Source organism: Halyomorpha halys, unplaced genomic scaffold (genome assembly GCF_000696795.3).
Source record: "Halyomorpha halys isolate HHAL.00 unplaced genomic scaffold, Hhal_1.1 Scaffold302.1, whole genome shotgun sequence".
In the NCBI taxonomy this organism is placed as follows: domain Eukaryota; kingdom Metazoa; phylum Arthropoda; class Insecta; order Hemiptera; family Pentatomidae; genus Halyomorpha; species Halyomorpha halys.
The window spans coordinates 818,401-841,130 of NW_027110436.1; the positions used below are offsets into that span (position 1 = coordinate 818,401).

At 30.6% G+C, this 22,730-nt stretch overlaps 1 protein-coding gene across 2 annotated transcripts in view; it reads right to left on the reverse strand.

The window, feature by feature from the left end:
- Positions 1 to 22,730, reverse strand: part of LOC106680975 (uncharacterized) — a 151,761-nt gene that overhangs the window by 59,187 nt on the left and 69,844 nt on the right. The window contains exon 2 of one of the 2 annotated variants that reach the window (XM_014421037.2): positions 6,008 to 6,079. The exons of the other annotated variant lie outside the window; for it this stretch is intronic. The gene's annotated coding sequence lies outside the window, so the exon portion shown is untranslated. The remainder of the gene's footprint in view (positions 1 to 6,007; positions 6,080 to 22,730) is intronic. 2 annotated transcript variants of the gene reach the window in all.

The window sequence follows — 22,730 nt, forward strand, 5'->3', positions numbered from 1 at the left end:
ACAAAATGTGGAATACAACTCTCGTTGGAATATTTCTTTTTCATCTATATATATGTTTTAATTGTTTTTCTCGTCATGTTCATTGATTGATATATTATGGTCCAATGTAACCAAACACATCTTCAAAAATATAACAATAATAATAATTATTTTAACATAAACATATATTCTCCTCGAGCGGGAAATCAATTTGGAAAAGTCGTTCGTATTCAACTTCATGGAATATAAGTTGCATACGCTACAAGCAGGCAAAATTTGGATATTAATAAAATTATTTAAATGTACTTAAAAAACAGCTTCTTATTAAGTTCATTTTATAAAATGAAGTTAGTTCTTATTTTATAAAATGTCTTTAGAAATATGATGAATCACCTCATTTTTAGTCTAATTTCAGTTTAAATTCAAAGAATATTGAATTAATAAAAATTGGAAATGGAAGTGTCTAGTTTTGGAATTATATGTCCTATATTACATGAACGTGTGCTTAAAAAGGCCTTTCGCATTTATGACTTAGACATTTCAAGACACTAAGGAAGTTAAAGTAGCAATTTAAAAACATGAAAGAACTAAAAAAGTTAATTTAAAATCAATTCTATTATTGTAGGCTTCTGGCCTTCTATCCTTAAGAGATGTATATAGTTTACGTTCATTTTCCTTATCCTTCTGTTTGTATATATCTTGAGATTTTATTTATTTGAAATTAGGTTTTTTGTTTTAATTTATATTATTCATATTTTATTTTAGTTCGAATATGATCAGTCATCACTATTATCTATTGCTCAACAACCTTGTGGAGGATAGTAATATCTATCAATAAATACAGCTTGGAAAAAAAATTGTATTCTAAAATTCTACTTTAGTATTTCAAGTTTTATTTTTAAAAGGCTTAGTTATTCCTTATTTAGTGGAATGCCGTTTCTCTAGACCTATAGATATAACAAAAATATTTTCAGTTTCCGACCTCGCATCATCTGGGATTTGCGAATCTCAACTAAGATCTAAAGATGAGAAGAGGAGCAATCAAGAAAACGTCCGACCTCGGATATTCCACGGATTTGAGGATCTTGAGCTCTGTGGAACAAGGCCACTGATTTCTATCTGAGTGCTACATTTGCACATCTTTTGTAAATACTCTGTTTGGGCATCGGTGTGTAGCGAGGAATCCGCCTGGTTTCGCTATACAACAGTAGTTCGGAAAAAGGAAAAGAAAACATGACGGTAATCCTGGGAACTTTGATAGAAGCCTCATCAAAAACGACCACTGTTAAACATCTAGTGTGTATCAAAACTTAAAATAATTTTCCATTCAATATTTGTTATGAAATCGGAGAACTCATGAAAATACCTCTTATCGTTGAATGATTTTTACAACCAATTATAACAGAATTTTATTGATATAGCTTATTGACATTGCCCATTGAAGTAGAAAATAATTTATTATTCATAAATCTCATGGACTTACGTGTCTCTTGGTTTAGATTCTGATTTTACAAACGAGGAACTCTTAATAGTATGCTTCGCTAAAATGAGTCTATAAACTAAAAAAATAAAGTGATGCGGGTCTAAAATCTCTAAATGATACTTCAAATTCTTACTTTAATTGCGATGGATTTTATATTTTCCTTTATTTCTAAAGATTTAATAGATTTATTTATTACTTTTAATTATTTAATACATATGAAAACATAAAAAAATGTATGAGAATAAGTTCCACAAACACTAGAGAATGAAACATTCTAATTTTTACGATAGCCTTATGTACACTTTAATTAGAAGTAACATGGTTCATAGACACCAGCCTTTCAGTGCGTTTCCAACATTACTGAATGGTACATATGATAGTTTGTCTTAAAAGTTCTGCACAAATTTTTTAAAATTATATCATTACTTGGACTCATAATTTTAAAGACGTTTATGAAATGGTAACTCTATCTATGTAGACTACTATTTATTATTAATCAACCAATTAGCTGAAGCATTTTGAATTAAATAATTACATAAAATCAATTTTAAAATTCAATGGTATTCATTCTTTCCTAGTTACAAGCTCTGTAAAAAACTAATAGTGATAACCATATTATAATGTTTCATAAAATTTAAATAAATATATTAAAATTAATATTCAAGTATTTACATCAGGATACATTAAAAATACTTTCTATTCTGTTTTTGAATAATTGATCCATGTTGGAATTCACTTAAGTCCATCTATATAGATAAATGTTACTTCAAAGTCGTCAAATTTACAAAACGTTTGTGTACAAGATTTGTTGAGGAACGTTTGTAGTTTGACAAAACTTCGCCTTGAGATGATTATACAGTTATTTGTAAGATAATATTGATTACTATACAACACTAGAAGGATTCGAACTCATTTTTTTCCACCTGGAATTCTCTTCCCACCTCCATTCGCCAGTCCTCATCCACTCTTTCCTTTAAACAACACATATTCCTTCACTTATTGTATAACCAAACCTCCACATCATTGTAATAAATAGGCATATATTGATTAACATTATAACTGTAGTTGAGCCAATAATGTAATTTCGTTTTACTAACTGGAAACTTGTAAATGCTTGCCAGACAAAAATCTTAATCTATGAACCATGTATTTATTCTTAGGGGACATATGTCCCAGAATAAAATTATTTTTTCATTTCAGAAATAAAAATACAAATAATTAACCAGGACTGTAATTTAAAAACAAGATAATCTTCTATAATTTGAGTAAACATATTCAATAAATGTGCGATGCTTACTTACATTTTGTATGGGAACAAAAAAAAAAAAAAAAAAAAAAGTGATAAAAAAACGAAAGAAATCTAAGTTGAAACAACCAAATTATAATTATTTTAATTAATATCTTTAGTAGTTCAACCTGCATGGTTACAAAGTTTACTACTGGCGTAATTAAATAAAATAAATTTGAACACTGAAGACAATGGCTGCTATATTCATGGCACTTTTTTTCTCTCTCTATTCTACATATTTTTTAGTCCAAGTTATGTTCACGCCCATGTACCTCGAGAATATCCTCCTCAAAGTCTTTCTCACAAGAGAATCAGAGACGCCGCATTGAGGACCGGCCGCTATGATGGTAATTAGAGCCGGAGCGGCAGAAGTAAGTAGGAAGTCGGGAATGGAGGCGATCCGTCCAGCCTGCTCTGAATGAATAAACAGGAGCTGGTATTTAATCCTCGGGTCGTGGGATTGGCACCAAGGCTCTTGTTTCCTTCAGAGCTCATCAACTTCGACGGATCAGGCATTTTGTCACAAGAATTCCTTCACGTCGAGAAAACGTGGTACTTGGATCTTTGCCCATCACGAAACAACAAAATGTGGAATACAACTCTCGTTGGAATATTTCTTTTTCATCTATATATATGTTTTAATTGTTTTTCTCGTCATGTTCATTGATTGATATATAATAATAATTATATACATAATTATTATAAAACTATAAAAGTTTGTATCCAAGGGTTTTTTGGGGGGAGAAAAACGAGTATTAACTTTATTTTTCTATATAAAAAAAATTTCCTGCTTTACTAGGTCTCTTGGTTTGAAATAGTTTAATAGTGTGTTGCTTTAAAGTAATTGTGAGGTAATAACATACCGATCGATTTGTTTTCGGGTGTAACATAAAAAAGAAAAAAACATTCATAACATTAAATACAAAGATCTCAATACCTCGGTTAGAATCAATATCCAGAGACTGAAATTGATTGGCTATTGAAGATTGAATGATGATATAAATGAGGATAGAAGACAAGAAAGACTTTAATAATGAAAAGTAGGGGAGGGCTAAGGGCCGGTGGAGAGACAAATAAAAGAAAACAGAATGCATGTGAGGGGTAGAGAGGCCATCAAAGCAGAATTTGAAAAATTAAGAAGCTGTTATTAGGAAAGCCATAGCAGATCCAAGGACAAAACCGTGTCTATGGCAAAAATTTACAATGGATTCTCTCCCAACCATTATTTCATGTTTTATTTTTCTAAAAAAATATTAATATGGGGATTATTAGCCTATTATGAAAACACTAAGCTTGCCTTTAAGAAAAGTAAGTTATCCGCATCAACCTCCCAAAAAAATCTTTAAACCTTAGTTCCTAATTTTTTCTTAAATTTTCCTCTTGGCTATATGGTTATTCTGTTCCGCTTTTGTTTCTAAATATTCACAAATATAATACAAAAAGGACAAGAAAATATTTTTTGTGTGAAATAATACATCCATCAAAAATTACAACAAAAAAATCTAAATACATTTATAGTATTCTAAATTTACGTAGAAAACAGCTTCAGAAACTATAAGTTTGACAATGAAAAATCAGTTTTAGAATGGGAGGAAATGTTTTAAAATAAATAAGCTGATGCAACGGAATTAAAAAGAAGTAAAGCACATTTTATTTTATATATCTTGTTCTGATTAAGTTAGGGAATTTAGTTGCATGCCAAAATCGTATAGCAGAGCGAATATTTTTAAAAAAATAAGGCTTCGTACAAATAGGTTACTAGTACTATCAAGCTACTAGTACTACTAGACATATCAACAACACCTGTTCTAAATAGTGATTTTTTAAGTTAAATTCTTTTAGGCGTATTAAACAAAAAGGTTAATACTTCCCTAAGAGTAATTTAATACCTTATAAAACAAAAAAAAATCTAAAATGGATCAAGTATTAGCAAAGACACAAACTCATTTTATCTTTATCATTTTGTTTATTATTTATTTAATTATATATTTAATTATTAAACAGTATTCGTTCCGTGATACGATGAGACCACATTTTTATATTTATCTATTCAAATATTTAAAAAATTCAGGTTTGCTCCATAAACTTCTCAATTCCTTCCCCCTACATACTTCCTTTTAATCCGGTCCACCTCTAAAGATAGAACCTTTTAAGTAAATCATAACCTAGCCTATTCATCCCTCTTTTCTCATTCCTCCGGTGTTCCTCAAGGTAGTATCTTAGGTCCCATTCTTTATAGAGTTTATACGACCCTACTAATGCATCACAAACACTACAGATCCTACAGTATCCTTTCTCAATTCTCCACTAACGCCTGATGAACAGATTCGATACTTAAGACTCCATCTTGACAAGAGACTTACTTGAAATCCACGAACAAGACTGAAACAACAAGAAACTGCTCGTAGATTCCGATTGCTACAACACCTACTTGACAAACGCTCTAAACTTCCCACTCACTACAAAAAATTAGTATACACTACGATAATCAAACCAATTCGGACATAAGGAATTGAGCTCTGGAGCTCCACCAAACCATCAAATTCCTCCCGCATCCAATCCTACGTAACATCCTTGATGCTTCTTATTACGTTACAAATAAACTCATCCACAAAGATCTTAACATCCTATTCGTTGCAGATTTAGCCCAAAACAGATATGCGTCTTTTTATTCCAAACTCCTTACCCATCCTAACCCATTAGTTCTTAATCTATCATCCTTAACAATCCCTGATAATTCTCCGAGGCGTCTGAAAAGAAGATGACCACTGGACCTTCTAATCTAAATTAATGCCTGAAGTACCACCAAGTGGTCCCTTTCCAAGATTTTTGTGTGTATATGAAACATACGACATAATACTTATTGTATTTATTATTTGTACAGTTGTAAATCACATTAAATAAATAAATTAATAAATAAAAAATATTTAAAAACAAATCATCACGTAAGTGTTGTTTTTTTGTTATTAAGCAGCATAAGTTATTATTTATGCATTTGGAAATGTTCCCACGTTTACTAGGCGACCGAGCTTAAATATGAGAAGTATGGATAAGGGTCTAAAAGGGACAGGTTGCACATGAGTTGTACTAATAAAAAATATAACATTGCATACAACAATTAAGTAATTTTTATATATAATTAAGCGACTTTTGATAAAATTATCTGTTTCTACGTTTTGCGTTTCAGCTACTTAAGTGCCAAAAACACGAACTAAAATATCTATTACAGATAATGGAAAAATATCAACAGAACTCACCGTCTCTCTTAAAATATATTTGGTGCCTTTGATTCCGTTTAGCCTCCTTGTATAGCTCGTGGGAGGAAAAGCCTAAAAAAAAAAATAAATAAAATAAAACATTAAAATTAAATAATCTTATATTTATTCTATATTTTCAAAGAAAGATACAAAAATATTGAGAAATTAATAATGTAATATAAAATAATCTTTTATGTTGATGAATTTAAATTATCTAGACTAAATTGGATTGTTTACTTGCAGATGAAATTGAATAAAATAGCTTTATTATATTGGGCAATTCTATTTTGATTTCTGGACCAATCTTTTGTGGAGATCTTTAGGGGCTTTATCAAAATTTAAAAATTGAGGATCAACTAAAAATTGCATAAATCAGGCAATGCAAGCTAATGTCTCCTGAACGTCTGTGGTCATAAATATATTCACTTCCATGACGTCATGAAAATGAGAACAATTATAACAGAAATGAGAAAAATTATTTGAAGTTGCAAAAAAAAAAAAAAAAAAAAAAAAAGAAGAGTGACTACTTAATATTTGAAATAATTTAATTGTTATTAAATAATCTCAATCAACCATTTTTTCCAATTATTCGCCCGACACCACTCCCTCAATTAATATGGATAATTAAGGTTCTATTGTATTCTATAATCAAAATGAGGTTAAAATTTCATTTCTTTGGTTTATTGATTCAAAAAAAAAATATCATTAATTTTTTTTTTTAATTGCATTATATCCTTGAGAGATATTTCCTTTGTTCTAACTTAAAACTAAAATGAAACCTATGACTACTAATGAAAACTAAGATTTGGTTTCTATACTTTGTTTGATATTATTTTCTATTTCACTTTATCATTTAATTTTAATAACCAGTCATCTTAATCTTAGATATTGATAGGTAAATTATAAATAATATTAGTCAGTCTGCTGGTGTACCTCAGGGTAGTATCCTTGGTCCTATCCTTTATACCGTTTTCACAGCTGACATCCCAACCCATCCTAACACATGTCTATTGTCAGTGAACAATGATCCTTACAGTGTATCCCAAACCCTCCAATCCCACATCACCACCCTTGAAGAATGGTGCCAAAACTGGAGGATTAAAATAAATTCCAATAAATCCCACCAAATCACATTCACCCTTCGACGTAAACTCATGACCTCTTGCCCTACAGTATCCTTTAATAATACCCCACTTATTCCTGTCGAACAGATCCGTTACTTAGGACTACATCTCGACAAACGACTACATGGAATCTTCGTACAAGACTAAAAATACAAGAAACTGCTCGTAGATTCCGACTATTGCAACATTTACTAGACAAACGGTCTAAATTGCCAATCCATTACAAAAGACTGATCTACATGACTATTATAAGGCCTATCTGGACATACGGAGTTGAACTTTGGGGCTCCACTAAACCATCAAATTCCTCCAGAATCCAATCCTTCGTAAAATCCTTAATGCTCCTTACTTTGTCACAAATAAAGTCATCCATCAGGACCTCAATGTTCCATATGTTGCCGATTTGGCCAGAACCAGATACCGTTCCTTCCATAATAATCTTCCCAACCACCCAAATCCACTTGTTTCTAACCTGGCTTCTCCTTCATTATCTAATAATCCTCCTAGGCGACTGAAAAGTAGATGGCCTCGAGATCTTCTCCTCTAGAAATGTTATTCGAGTTCTATCAGTGGGTAGATTCTTCACATGTTTGTATCATGTCACTATGTCACCTACAGCAAATTTACTTGTTGTATATATGTGTATACAGTTGTAAATAACAATAAATAAATTATTTAAAAAAAATAATAATAATATCTCACAAGGTATTGTAACCAAATTTTAGTTTTTACTCAATGAATTATTATTATATCAATAATTAAAAGTTATCTAGTTGGATTAGTAACAGCTCGAGAATTCCAGATACCACCAGCACGATCTCGAAGCTTGCATGTCATCCTGAGTAAGTTTCCGGGAACGTGGCAGTTGTACAAACACAACAATTATTCTAGTTTTGTAGCAGTGAAATGCAGAATTCTGAATCCGTTTGTTTGACATCGAATCGGATCATACGAATCTTCTGATATTTTAATTGGAACGAAATATTTGAAATTTATATATATCGATGGAAAATATTTTATTATTTAAAAAAAAAATCCTTGTAGTAATAAGATTTATTATTTTGCAAAGTCACACATTAATATAATTTGGTCAATATTAAATAAATATTACATCATTGTTTCTTATGAAACTATTTCAGTAATAAATTCACATTTGTTGGTTAAGTTCTTTCAACTTTGACCTTGGTATTTTTTATTTTTTGATTATGTTAGCTGTTTTATGTAATCAACAACTGAAATTGTTATTTAGAAATTAAAAAGAGTGAGGATAAGAAACTAATATTTCAAGAGACAGTGGTCTATTTGCCTTAAGTATCAAAAACTTCAAAAAGGTTCGGTTTCATACCATTAGATAGCAGAAGGTAAATTTTTTTCAGTTAGTAAATTTATTAGAAGTTTTTCTATAGGAAAGTGGAAACTTTTCTTTAATATTATTATTTGAGATTATATTGATATAATTTTTATAATAATTTAGTGTAAAAATGAGTATAATTCTTCTTTTTTTAAAATTCCTTTTATTCAGTATAAAAGACACATATATGCCATTATATTTCAGTATACTATTTATAATAATAGTTTTAAATTGAAAAGTAAAATTTTTTTTGGGAGATGTGGGATGTAACCATCTTATTATGCATCATTGATCAAACTAGTAAAATTATTTATAAGTGCATTGATAGTTATCTTTTTATTGTATTTCTTATTATTACGATTAAATAAGTGGAGAAGAAGGTCGAGGGGGGGGGGGAGTACGGTGTGAGTAAAAACAAACTACACACAAATAAACAAAAAAATATTTATTCTTGCCGATGCTTTCGGCAGAGGTTCTGGCTAAACTGAATTTAGTCAGTATGGATTTAGCCAAATTCTCTACCGAAAACATCGGTACGAATTAATAATTTTTTGTTTATTTGTGTGTAGTTTTTTTTACTGATACCGCATCCCCTCCACCCTCTCCCCCCCCAAGATCATCTTATCTACGGTCAACTATCTATCTACACCAGGTATGGGCAACCTTTGACATGTGGGCCAAATTTCAATGTGCAAATACATTCGCGGGCCGTGTTTAAAAAGTAGTGCTCATAATTTTTAACGATAGATATCAGACATGAAATAATACTTTAGTGGTTTATCTTTTATTTGCATAAAATCTGCTATCTCATTTCTAAGCTCGTTACACCGTTTCAGCATTTTCCCTTTGCTTAGCCATCTGACTTCACAATAACATGTTTCGTTATATGCACAATGATATGCTGATATTTCATCCAAAAACGCCTTGAACTGACGACGGTTAAGCCCTCGGGATCGAATAAAATTGTAAAAGTTTTTACTACCACATTCATAACATTCAGGAGTCGAATGGACTTAGAACACAAGTTCTGTTGGTGGATAATGCAATGATTGGACTATCAAATCATGTTTTTGCACATTTAATTCAGTTGCTTTTTCATTCAATATTCTGATGAAACCTTTACGTAAGCCGACCATAGTAGGTGCTAGGTAAACTTGAGAATACCTTTTGAAATTCATTAAAAAGATAGTGGTTCCTTTTAGCGGCTGTAAAGCAAGCAATTCCTCAGTAAGAGTGTTCTCTTTATCAACACCTCGAATAAATATAGCCAGTTGAGCTGTTTCGGACAAATCGGTGCTCTCGTCTTGTCCTACGGAAAATTATTCAAAATCAGCCATGCGGTCAGTCAATGTTGTTTTTATATCATTTCTATACGTCGGACAATAGTTCGTCTTGACAAACTAATTTTTCCTTATTCATTTTTCTTTTCAGGAAACAAAACACTGCAAACTTCTAACATATACTCCTTGATAAATTCTCCTTCGGCAAATGTTTTGAATGACTGCCAATTTTGAACTAACTATAAAACTAGCTTTCACAACATTATCATGTTGTGTTCTTTGTTTATGAAACATTTTCTGCTATTTTTCCAAATTTGCGGCAAGCTTTTGGATTTTGTCTTTTCTTGTTTGTCCTGTCAGTGAGTGCAGCATACGATGCTTATTTGAGTAGTGCCTCTTTATAGTGAATTCTTTCATAACTGAAATGAATTAATTACACAGCAAACAAATAGGCTTACAATTGTGCAAGATAAAAAAGAATTCTTCAGTCCATTTTTCTTGAAACTGGAGACCCTGTGCATCTACTTTACGTTTCTTTACACCAGAAATAATTTTCGTTTATTTACTTTTCGATCGATAAACTTAATAACAAAATATAATTAGTAAGCACTCAAGATGCACAAAAATTCACAAATCAAATTTACGGCACTAGCAGTTCGCTAGGATATCGCTTCTCGAAGTTATCACCTCGGTATAAAAATCACCTCAAATAGAAATGAACTAAAGTTCGGTCCATCCACCCGGTTAAGTAGGCAAAATGAAGGAATGATCTAGAATCGTCTAGTGTAGAACAATTAAGAAGTAATAATCTTTTGTTGCGCCGCCACTCTGCTTGCTCGCTAACTTGAGTCTGTGGGTATAAGTAAGTAGTGTCATAGTTTATTTTAAATGTGTTTTCCAAATGTCTCGCGGGCCGGGGGTTGCTCACATGTGATCTACACCTTATTAATGTTAAAACACACTCTTTTATTTTACGTGGTTGATGCTCAACAAAATATATTTATTTTTTAGACTTTTTTATTATGCATAAAATAAAGTATATATGTTTATTGCATTTATGAGTGACATGTATAATACACATTGCATCTAATAAATTTAAAAATTTAAATAAATTTGATCTATCTAAACGGTCTATATTTGTTCTACCAGTTTTTTTAGAGGGAAAAGTTTTTTAAAATATTTGAAGTTTCATTTCTTATTTCTAAGACCTATACCCATTACATGAATGCAAAAATTTTCATCCTGTATTCGGGGACTTATGCCCGTTAAAAGGTATAAGAAAATTAGAATTAATTTAAAGAACCACTTACTTAAATAAGTACACAATTTTTATCCTTTTTTTCCAGAGAAGATACATGAATCCTACAATTTTTGGAGAAATAGAACGTATTTAAATGTGTCCTCTCAAAGACTAAGCTGCAGTTTCAAGGTTTTCCTATCACCGGTGGCCTCAATTCTAAGCCCATTCTTGTGTGAACTTAAAGTTTTGTTCAGACGTTTCTACAATTCCCATCCGATGCGCTTTTTAATAATAATTTTCTTCAGTAAACATATTAGCTACTATGACATGAATGTAAATACTCTTCAGAATTGACAGTTTAAAAATTACAATACACGTGAGATGCATAAGAAATGTTTCTCGTAACTTAAAGTACTTTGAAATGATGTTTTAAGGGATTCAAGGCTTATGTCCTAATTTTGTGACGGCGATTATTGCTGACTTCAACGAACAAAATTCACTGAAAAATAATGTTAATGCTCCTAAAGGTCTGTTTTGATATCGCATCGTGTACAATCGCATCATCGTGTAACTAAATAGTACTTAGAACAAATGCGACCGAATTGACTCCAAACTGTCATTCTCTAATTAAAAAAAAAGATATATATAAAATAAAATACAATAGAACGCTTTTTCTTTTGAATCTTAATACTTAACGTTCTTGTTGAGTTTCAAGGAATATTTTATAGGTTAAATGCGTATGAAACTCATTTTATTAAACGTAAAGAGAATCATAAAAATATATTATGAATCTAAGAAAATATATTCATTATTTATCTTTATATTTTATTTTTTCTTCAGTGGTAATTGGTGGTAGTACAGAAAAGATGGCATTGATAAATCATATTTGTTGGGCTGAACTACGGACGGCTCAGGTGGTTAGGGCTAAGTCTGCCGTATGGTTAGAATAGGTTGGTCACCTGTAGATAGATAACTAGGCAAACATCGCTTTCGCTGTAGATTGCCTTAATAAAAAAAAAATATCCAATCCGACCGTCGATTTATCGAACCTAACAATTTCCATTACTTTATATGAGCAGTTACTTTATTTACTTCCTCTTTCCTAGAAGACTACAATGAAAACTGCTATAACAGAGTTGAGATGCTGCAATTTTTAATGACAATATATTCTCATTATTTTGTGAAATAGTAATAATATTACCCGAAAAATTATTATATAAAACATTACACTACGTAGTAAAAACTTAGTACTTTTTTTTCTAGAAGTCATTTCAGATTGGTAAACAGAACTTGTAGGAAAACAATGCGTTGGTGTTCACACAGTAGGAGATCGAACTGAAGACCTCTTTTACGTGAAGAGTCGTTCGGTTTGAGAAAATGTACTTTTATGATATTTTATGGCATTTTTGGCAATTCATAGCTATAAAACGAGCCTAATTCCTGTTCCCACTACATAACTACTCCATAATGTTCAAATCGTCTAATGCATTGTAATTGCCTAGCCGGTTTAGCCATAAAGCCGGTTTAAATCTTGTTTAAATTAACAAGATAATTATTTTACATAAATAAATATCTACTCGATCAGCACGCTATGCTTTTAAGTTAGGACATAGTGTAACATAGCCTTAGATATTACAGAAGATCCAAAAAAAAAAAGATTTATCACCAGTCAGAGGAACAAAAGAAAAAAAACTCAAATATTAGGACATTAGTTCAACCAATGGATCTGAAATTAAAATATCACAAATTCATAGATTTGATAAAACTATTTCAAAACACTATTATTATTTGAGTTGATCGGTTGCGGTGGACAGATCGCATGACCGGTTCAGAGCAAATGAAGTTTTCCATGTGATCCACCAAGATCGCAATGTGGAGTGATCAATGACGCCTGAACCATCTTTGGGTATAACTAGTTCATTTGAATCAACATTAAAAGTTAAATTAGAACACTCCAATTTATAAAACATTTGATTTTTTTATTGACCAATTCAGCTCCGATTGCCGTTGCCCTTTGATGAATGCTTCAACAATTAACGTATCCTTAGGGGTACACAGCTTAAGAGGAGTAGGATACAACTGAAAGGATTGGCTGTAGAATTGATGGAAGGTATTCACATTCCGTGGATTATAGAACAAAGGAAGGACTGATGGTTCAGGTACTTAAAGTGTAGCGGCTGAAGGATGGAATGTAATGTAAAAGCAGTTCGTAAGTAGATCAGAATATGGATTACTGTTCACACGTCTGGACTTAAAAGTATGGGGTGAGAGCACTGTGAGAAAATCTGGGTATGAAAACGATGTTAAACTAATATACTTGGATCTTGTTGTCATTATAAAATTACATTTTTTTTTACTTAATGTGTGATAAACAGTTAATAAATTATTTAAAATATGTTTGATTATTTTAAACATTTGATTCTTGTTCAAATTCTAAATGAGCCCATCCCGCTAATTTTCTTACGTGTTTCGTTCATAAATCTTAATACTGAAATATAACTGGTAATCATTACAAATACTGTGGGTGAAAGATACCAAAGAAACTTTCTTTTCTAAGTTTCCGCTACATATGACTCCCCAACAACGGAACATTCCCACGTGGCATGCCACTTACATGGATACTTTGGCTAGGGGCCGGAAAAATGACACTGACTTGGCAGGAGACTATTGTGTCTGACAGAAGTGTAAAGGACGGATATCCCCTTCCGGTATATCAACATTAACTGGGCTCCATCGCAGTGATGTTCCACCTGTGGCCGTTGTCATGGTGATTGGACACTGTTATTATATAGATCACCCACCAGCTCCATCATCATCTACTTGGATCCGTTTGTTCAACGCGAACCATTAGTTGTTCTTTGGTCATCGTTTAAGAATGTTATTATTTCTACAAAGACCTGAAAACCAAAGCCGTGTTCTCTCAATTCCTTTTCAGACATTCAAACTTTTTTTTTTAATTTACTTTATTGCAGGAGACGGTTGTTTTCTTCCACAAGATGGCAATCTGCTCAATGTCATCCACAATAGATGGAATTATAATTAATTGCCTAATTGTTTTTCCTGTTTGTTCGTGGCACAAGTGGTAGTTAGTCAGCAATGCAAACTGCCGGCTGGACTTGACGGATGCGTTGGTTCTTGAGAACGAACTGGGGTCGCTAAATTTAGAACTTAAATTGTCATAATTTTTTTTCTAAACGAAAGCTTATTCTATAATAAAGCTTTTTTTCAGTAAGACAAATAAACACGTCTCGTGAGTACCAAGATAATCGATTTTACTTAATTATTAATTAAATTAACATCAAAAGTTACTTGATTTTATTTTGTATTATTACTGGTTTTTTTGTATTGCTTGTATTCTGTATTATAACTTATATTAACTAAAATCGTATCGCAAAAAAGTAAATAATTGTTCAGATTTATAAACACTGGCAGATATTTTTTCATTATCTGTTGTCCATTTTACCAATTTTGGTTTGATAATTACCATAATAATTTACGATAAAATGCTAGACAAAATGAAAAAAAAAATAAAAATTCTGTTCAGGATACGCAGACAGAAAGGCTCAGTCATGCATATTGTTTTTTAAAAACATTTTTAAGTATAAAATTAAATAATAAACCAATTTGTAAAATTGTTATGTACTGACCCTTTACTTTGAATAATAACTTATTTCAGAAATTATAAAAATTATTTTCATTATTTAGCATGAAAACGGTCAATTCAATAATTTACAAAACCTGTTCATAAAAAAAATTTAAAAACTTTATAGCTGTCAGAAAGCTATATACCTTTTTAGAAGATGCTATTGTTTCAGAAAATAATAAATATAAATAGATATAAAAAAAAGAAGCCAATTTTTATATTGAAAATGCCACAATACTCATAAATTAATTGAAAACACAAAAAGGAATTTACGAACATGGAACATGTCGTTACTACTTCGTATTTTTATCAATTACGAAATGTACGAAAACAACTTCATACATTTTAACAGATAATTAAGAATTAAATGGTCTCTGTGTTGTGTGGCCAAACATTAACTAGAATGTGAATTTAGTTCTGTTAGTGTGCTTAAACAGATGAGCTAAAAATTAAATATCGTCACATGAAAATATTAAAAATGTTACTTCTCACCATTTTAATTGAATTTATGTTAGAGATGTAGAGGTATGTAAGTAGGGGTTTTATTAGGGATTGGAGAGAATACCTCACTCAACGCGAAGATGAAGAGCAATCTGAGAAGAGATCATTAGCCACTGACTTACAAAAACAAGTAATAACAAAAATTCAATAAAAAGTTAAATCTGAGTTCTGATTAAGTAAAAAAAAAAATCATTACAGAACAGTTAAAAAAATAATAGGTGAACAAATAATATGACAGGAAAATGAATCACCAAAAACAGTAAGCACTCTTTTCCCAAATCACTCATTGATTTTCCCATCTATCATTCATTAATAAGAGTCATTTTAGGATCAAGTTTTGTATGGATCGCCCATTTCTTTACTTAACATCTCTTTCCTAGGAAGAAAAAAAATATGCTGAAAACTCTGTTAACTTTCAGTGAATATTTTAAATGATGCTTCATGCTACTATGGTAGGCACATCGTATTTAGAGCATTTATATAATTTATAATAAAGTATCTAAATGATTATATGTAATTTATATATGTTCGATTACGGATTGGTTAGTATACTGTGTAATGTAGTAATCCGATGTATTGGGGCAGTATGGATGAATAAAGCATTTCTTTCTCTCTAAAGTTTCCCATAAATTTGCTGTGAACCATGATACTAATATACTAAATATATTTCAAATATATACCATCAATTATTTTTGGTGAATATCATATTAATATAAAAATAAGTAAATAAATAAAAATAAAATAAGGTTGTGAATATCTTCGACAATGGTAAAAGGAATTTTGATGATGATGATGATTTAATGGAATTTGTTAGAATTTATTTTAATCTTCCAATTTCGGGAAGAATAAGACACATTGGGGTTTGGAATCTACAACTTGCAAATCTACAAAATCGAACATTAAGAACAATTACGCACCGCAATAATAAAACAGAAAATCTTAAAATCGTTGGTACTTTACCATCTAAACTATTTTGTTTTTATAAAATTATTTTGAAATTTATGGATAGTAGATTATTTAGAAAAGAAATAATACCTAAAAAAATTTATCGAACGACCCTATAAATATAAATTTGGTGAAGGTACCTTGAAGTATATGGCACCACATCTGTTCAATGGTTTACCAGAAAAACCAACAAATAAATCAACCACAAAATAGCTAAAAAAGAAATATTTAACTGGGTACATTCTTATTTCTATGATTTCTAATAGTTATTACTATTATTATATTATTATATTACAATGGGTATTAGCAATGTATGTGTGCTTAGTAATAAATATTATAGAATCCTTATTTTTATCATAGTCTGTATCATTTTGATTTATTCTCATTACTGTATTAATTCACTAATTGTAAATTTGCAGCTTTATTATTATTATCAAAATTTCAGTTATTTTTATTATGATTATATTTTTTTATTTAATTTAAGATATTTTTTTTTATTATTATTTTCATTTTAGTAGTTGTTAATAAAATTATAAGTTGTACCACTTGAGGTCAATTCATATTATACTTATCTAGTTTAAAAATATTATTGCTTCCATAATTCGGTACAACGGTCTAATAGCTAAAACTGTAATATTTATATTTCACTTGTATCTATCATTTGTATGTGTTGTTTTGGCACCAACCGATTGATAGATAAATTCTAAGGGGAATTTTCAATCTTACTCTTTGCCTATCATCAAACTAATTCCAGAAATTTTTATTGTTTTGACTGCTTCTTTAGGTATACAGAGGTATGAAACGAGAAGTTCTTCGAGACTTTGACTTTTCTCTTATATCATTGACTCAGCCTCCAAAATCAACAGTTACCTACGTGAAAGCCATTGTGGTAACATTGAAACAAAGACATCTGATACTGAGCGAGGTTTGACCCGATTTCTCCATCACACGCAGCTTCCGTCATTCATCATTTGTCAGTGAGGAAACTACATTTGCATTTAGCAAGCTTCAAAAGGACTTGCTAAATTCATTTCTAAACGACTCGAACCGGGAACAACAGGTTAAGGCACTTGAAAATGATTAGTATTTAAGCAAATCGATGACCAAAGTTTCTCTTTGATTACAAAGTTGCAAATAAAAATTAATTTATATCTTAATTATATTTATCGGATTTGTTTGAAGTGCAGTAACACTTCTCTTAGCAAACACTCCTCTATGGAGGAAATTTCTCTCTACGTACAATTTCATTCAGGTTCTTGTAAATAATACACTACTTTCATTTGATCTCTTCAATCATAAAATTCCTCCATTCCGAACTTGAATACCGATTTTATTCCGATTTCACTTCTCTGTAACAAGATCCAAATATTGATGTGGGCTACTCTCAAAATATGGTAAAATCGGTTTTGCAACGGTATTTAAGATATTTTCTCAAATCTATTAATTATACTAACAATAGTATCTATAATCTTCTCATTTATTTTCAATACTGTTTTTTGTAATTTATAATGTTTCTAATTACTTTGTATAACAGAAAATTTCTAAAATCTCAAATAGTCCGAAATAGTCAAATGTCCGAAGCCAAATTTAACACTTTGGGATCTGGTATATCAATTAGTCCCTTGACTAGGCAAAGTTTTCTATTACTTTATATCCTTTAGTTTAAAAATATATTATTAGAATTGTTTGAATTATTATTATTATCATTTAAATATGGGATATAGTAGCTCATTGGTAAGGCACCATGCTAGTAACTCCAAGGACTCCGTTTCGAATCCAGCTCTGGCAGATGATTTTTTGTTTCACTGTAGCCATGAGTCAGCTCTGTTGGTTCGGGAGCCCTCCGAGGTTCACCTAATCTCATAAAGTGGGTACCCTTAATAGGGTAAAAATCTGGCGGTCGAGCGTGATTCTGATCAAATCCTCTCCTTGCACAACCGTTTGTCTAGTAACAATACTTTCATACAAAGTACTCACGCATCCCTAACAAAGCACCCTTAATCCTCCATGGGTTGAAGTGGTACAAACTTGAATTTTGTCTTTTTTCACTTAAGTAAATATTATTAAAATTATTCAACTTATTATTATAATTATTAAAATACTAAAAATGAGTCCTCAGAAGTTTTATGTAATTCCCTCAAATTTCTATATTCTGGTGGTATTTTCGGTAATAACGTTGATTGGTAACTGAACCAAATAGTTATCTTTTCCAATTTTTCAATGTTATTAACCTGTTCTTGTTTTTGAAACGCCGACAAAAAATAGTTTGATCAAACATTTTTGATATTACTAGATCGAAATGTATCAGACAAGTATTGAAGAGTTTCTGCCAATAGATTTTAAGCATCATAATGCTTGCTTCGTTCGGTAGTGTGTCCTGACAAAGTAACATGCAAATTTATAAACCGCAGCGCTGACTGAGTAACTAAAAGTAAAGGTAATTAATTGAACCGTTTTTTATTAGGTGTCCATTTTTTTTTTTTTTTAGATATACAATTTTTATTTATCAAGACACTATTAATTTTTGTAAAAGGTTGATAATCACTTTTAAAAAAAGCTCCAGAACTAACTGAAATACTTTACAAACCACAGCCTTTCCAACATGAAAGGAAATTACCTAATAGAAGATTTATTTCGGCACATGAGCATAATAGCAGCTAAAGTACATACATTCATGATTAATGGCAAAGAATATCTAATATTTTTACTTCTCTTCTAGAATAAAGCTTTACAAGCACAAATACAACTATTATTTTGGTTCAACTTTCTTCCAAACTGATTATTCACATCATCATATCATATTTTTTGTGGAGTCTCCGACTCAGAATTACTTTCGAAACGATGTCCCCTAAGTGAGAAACAAAATATCTGATTACATAACAAAATATTACAGAAGACAATGACGCCGTTAGCTAATAATTATTGTTTGTTTATTGACGAGAGGTGACTGAACAGCCTGCCACAATATTGCGTCCATTGAACCATCACTCGGTCAGTTTCTCAATCTGCCTTCACGGATCTTGGAGATTTTCTAACCAATTTTCACTTTCTAATTTATAGGCCATTTCAATGTTGGGAAACGAACTAGCTATTAGTTTCAATCATGACATAATTTTTTATTTTTCTGTAATTAAGACATTTTTATCTTCTTTTCTTTCAGAAAATGACTAATTTTAGAATTTGCTTTGTAATATAAAGAGGCCTTATTTGAATAACAATTTCCTTACTTATTACTTTGGCCATTGAATTCATTGGCAATGGATTTTTATTTATTTCCTTGATGTAAAAATTCAGATTCTACCGAAAAATGGAAGCATGAAGCTGTTATCGGGACGATAATCCACAATCAGGATGAATAATTGAGAACTTTACAAGGTTCATTCAAATCCTATAAAATCCCATATGCCCTTAACCGAAAACCTCTCTTTCATCCTTTAAGTTAATAGTTGGCTTATTATGGAAAAAAATCGCTTTACCTTGGACTTCATCTTGATAAGCTTCTCACATTACATCCACATACAAAAGAATGATTCATAAGATAAGAAATTACTCGCCAACTTAATTTTTCTCAGAGTATATTTATTTATACTTTAATTGAGATAATATTTTTTTCTCGTGTGTATATAATATTAAAAATATATAATATAATAATGTTTATTATTGAGCTTTATAATTAATGTAAGTTTAATTAGGATATAAGATTAATTCTATTTAACGGTTAATAATTAATAAAATTATAACTAGTAGCGTAGACCCTGTGGTGGATCGACCTCCATTTTACAGATTATAAAACTGTTCATTTATTTGTACTACCCGTTGCTCAAATTGCATAATTGTATTTTACAAATATTCTGTAATTCAGATTATATTATTTATTTCAATATAGTATAAGGAGGAAAACAAATATATTTCAATTCTTTATGTATTATATTCTATGTATGATATAATATTACACAGAGATTACAAAAAACGGTTTTAAATAATAAAGAGATTAATATAATTTACAGTAAGTTTTTTATGAAAAACACAAATAAGTTCGATTAACTTATTTTAATGTGCCAACGTTTCGGCTAGAGTTTTTAGCCTTCATCAGAGCTAAAAACAGAACAAGATAACAACCACAGTAAGTATAGAAAAATAAAAAGGATAAACAGAATAATTTTACACATAAAATGAATAATTTTACAAAATAGAATTAATAAAATGAAGTGATGAGAGAAGCGGGAAATAAAATGTATACATAGGTAATTGAAAAAGTTGGTAAAATAACATAATTAAGGAAATGAAATAAAAATGAAGTTATATAATGCAAAGAAATATGAACATATTAGTTATTATTAATTTAAAATTTAAATATGAAAAGAAAATGAAAATTGAGAGGAAGAAAATATATGTAACAATAATAGATGATAAAGAGGCGGTAAGGAAAATGGATAAAAGTGGAGAAAATAAGGGGAAAGAGTAAAATAAAGAAAGGGGAAAGAAATCAAAAAAAGAATAAAAACAAACCGTAACAATGTTCGCTGGAACATCAAACGCCTCTTGGATACTGCGCTAATGACGGCCAAACTCAGAATTAAAAAAAGCCGTTACAACAACGATTAAGTATTTTCATAAAGAAAACGTAACGAGAGGGTGAAAAAAAAAAAAAAATTAGAAAAATTTTAGAAGAAGAAAGCGTGTGAGAGGGTGATGACAAATGGTGATAGGAAGAGTTAAAAATATATACGAACCAATGAATTACCGAATAACGAAGTACCGGAATATTATTGTTACATATATTTTCTTCCTCTCAATTTTCATTTTCTTTTCATATTTAAATTTTAAATTAATAATAACTAATATGTTCATACTTCTTTGCATTATATAACTTCATTTTTATTTCATTTCCTTAATTATGTTATTTTACCAACTTTTTCAATTACCTATTTATACATTTTATTTCCCGCTTCTGTCATCACTTCATTTTATTAATTCTATTTTGTAAAATTATTCATTTTATGTGTAAAATTATTCTGTTTATACTTTCCTTTTTATTTTTCTATACCTACTGTGGTTGTTATCTTGTTCTGTTTTTAGCCCTGAAGAAGGCTAGAAACTCTAGCCGAAACGTTGGCACATTAAAATAAGTTAATCGAACTTATTTGTGTTTTTCATTGACCGCACCCCCAACCATCTTCTCCTCAATGTTTATTTGTTGTTGTTCATTGAGATACAACGCCTGTATGTATTCCAACAAGGACATGCGGAACGGGTTGTCACATGGGTTGGAAAAAGCACTAAACGAAAGTTAAAAAAATACATATAAGATATAACATTCCAAATATTTTAGGATTTACAAATTATTTCTGTAAGCTAAAGCGTATACAAACCATACGAAATTCAAATTCAAAAACATTAATTTTGATTTTAAAACTATAAAAATACAGACATTTGAAACGATTTTCTATTCACATGTACAAAATTGAAATCGTGTCTGATTACAACATTCTTGTAACAAGTACTTGGGTATCCGAAACCTCCAGAATTCCAGTATGATTGTAATATGAGCATAACAAAGACAATTAAATTCTATAAAAATGATAAAGTATATGAATACAAATTTATTAAAGTTTGCAATAACAATAAAGGAGAAACAAGAAAATGTGTATACTCTGACTATAATTATATTAATAGAGGATTAAGAAGCAACAATATAACAGATCCTAAAAATCTGAAAGGTAAAATTAAACTGATTAAGAAAAGACCGAATGTGCTGTGTGTTAATAAGGAAGAGAATCTCATTACTATTTTATTTTCAAAAACCATATTTTAACATAAATAAATATATTTTAATAAATTTTATTTAAATTCGGATAATATAAGATTATTTTAAGAACTACATCTAGTAATCTCTCTGGAGGATTAGGAAGCGGGGTCGCACAGTGGTAAAGCGCTGTGCTACTAACTCTAAGGTAGTAGAGTTAGTAGCTACTTATTAGTAGGAATCCTGAATTGTATTAGTATTGGATTAGTAGCACAGGCAAGATTACATGCTAAACTCCCTGATGAAGACCTGAAACTCAGGTCGAAACGTCGGTATAAATAAATAATTTTTTGTTTATTTATATTCTTTTTGCTGACCGCACCCCCTCCCATCTTCTCCAATTATTAATCTACGGTCAACTACCTACACCTCATTAAATATTCATTCTGTTACTGCAGCCGTGAGTCAACCCTGCTTACTGTTGTGGATTCTCAGAACTGTGGGTTTTGGAGCCCTTTGGGGTCCAACCAGCCTCATAAAGTGGGTACCCTTAATTGGCGAAAAATCGTGAGGTTGAGCGTGATCTTGAAAAAATTACCTGTCTGACAGTGTTCTAGAAACAGTACTTCCTTACAAAGTGCTGAACCTCTGACCCGTTACCCTTCATAGGTTCTTGAGACTCACATTAATATTATTATAACATCTTGTAATCTGTATCAAACTGCTAACATGATATTGCCTAAAGACCTGGCAATGAAGATTGTAAAAACATTTTATAAATTTCAAATTAATAGCTGTTTTATTAGCTATCCTATCCTCCCATCCCGATCCTGTAACAGCCTCATCCAATCTCCAAACACACCTCACCCGGATTGAGCAATGGTGCAACCAAT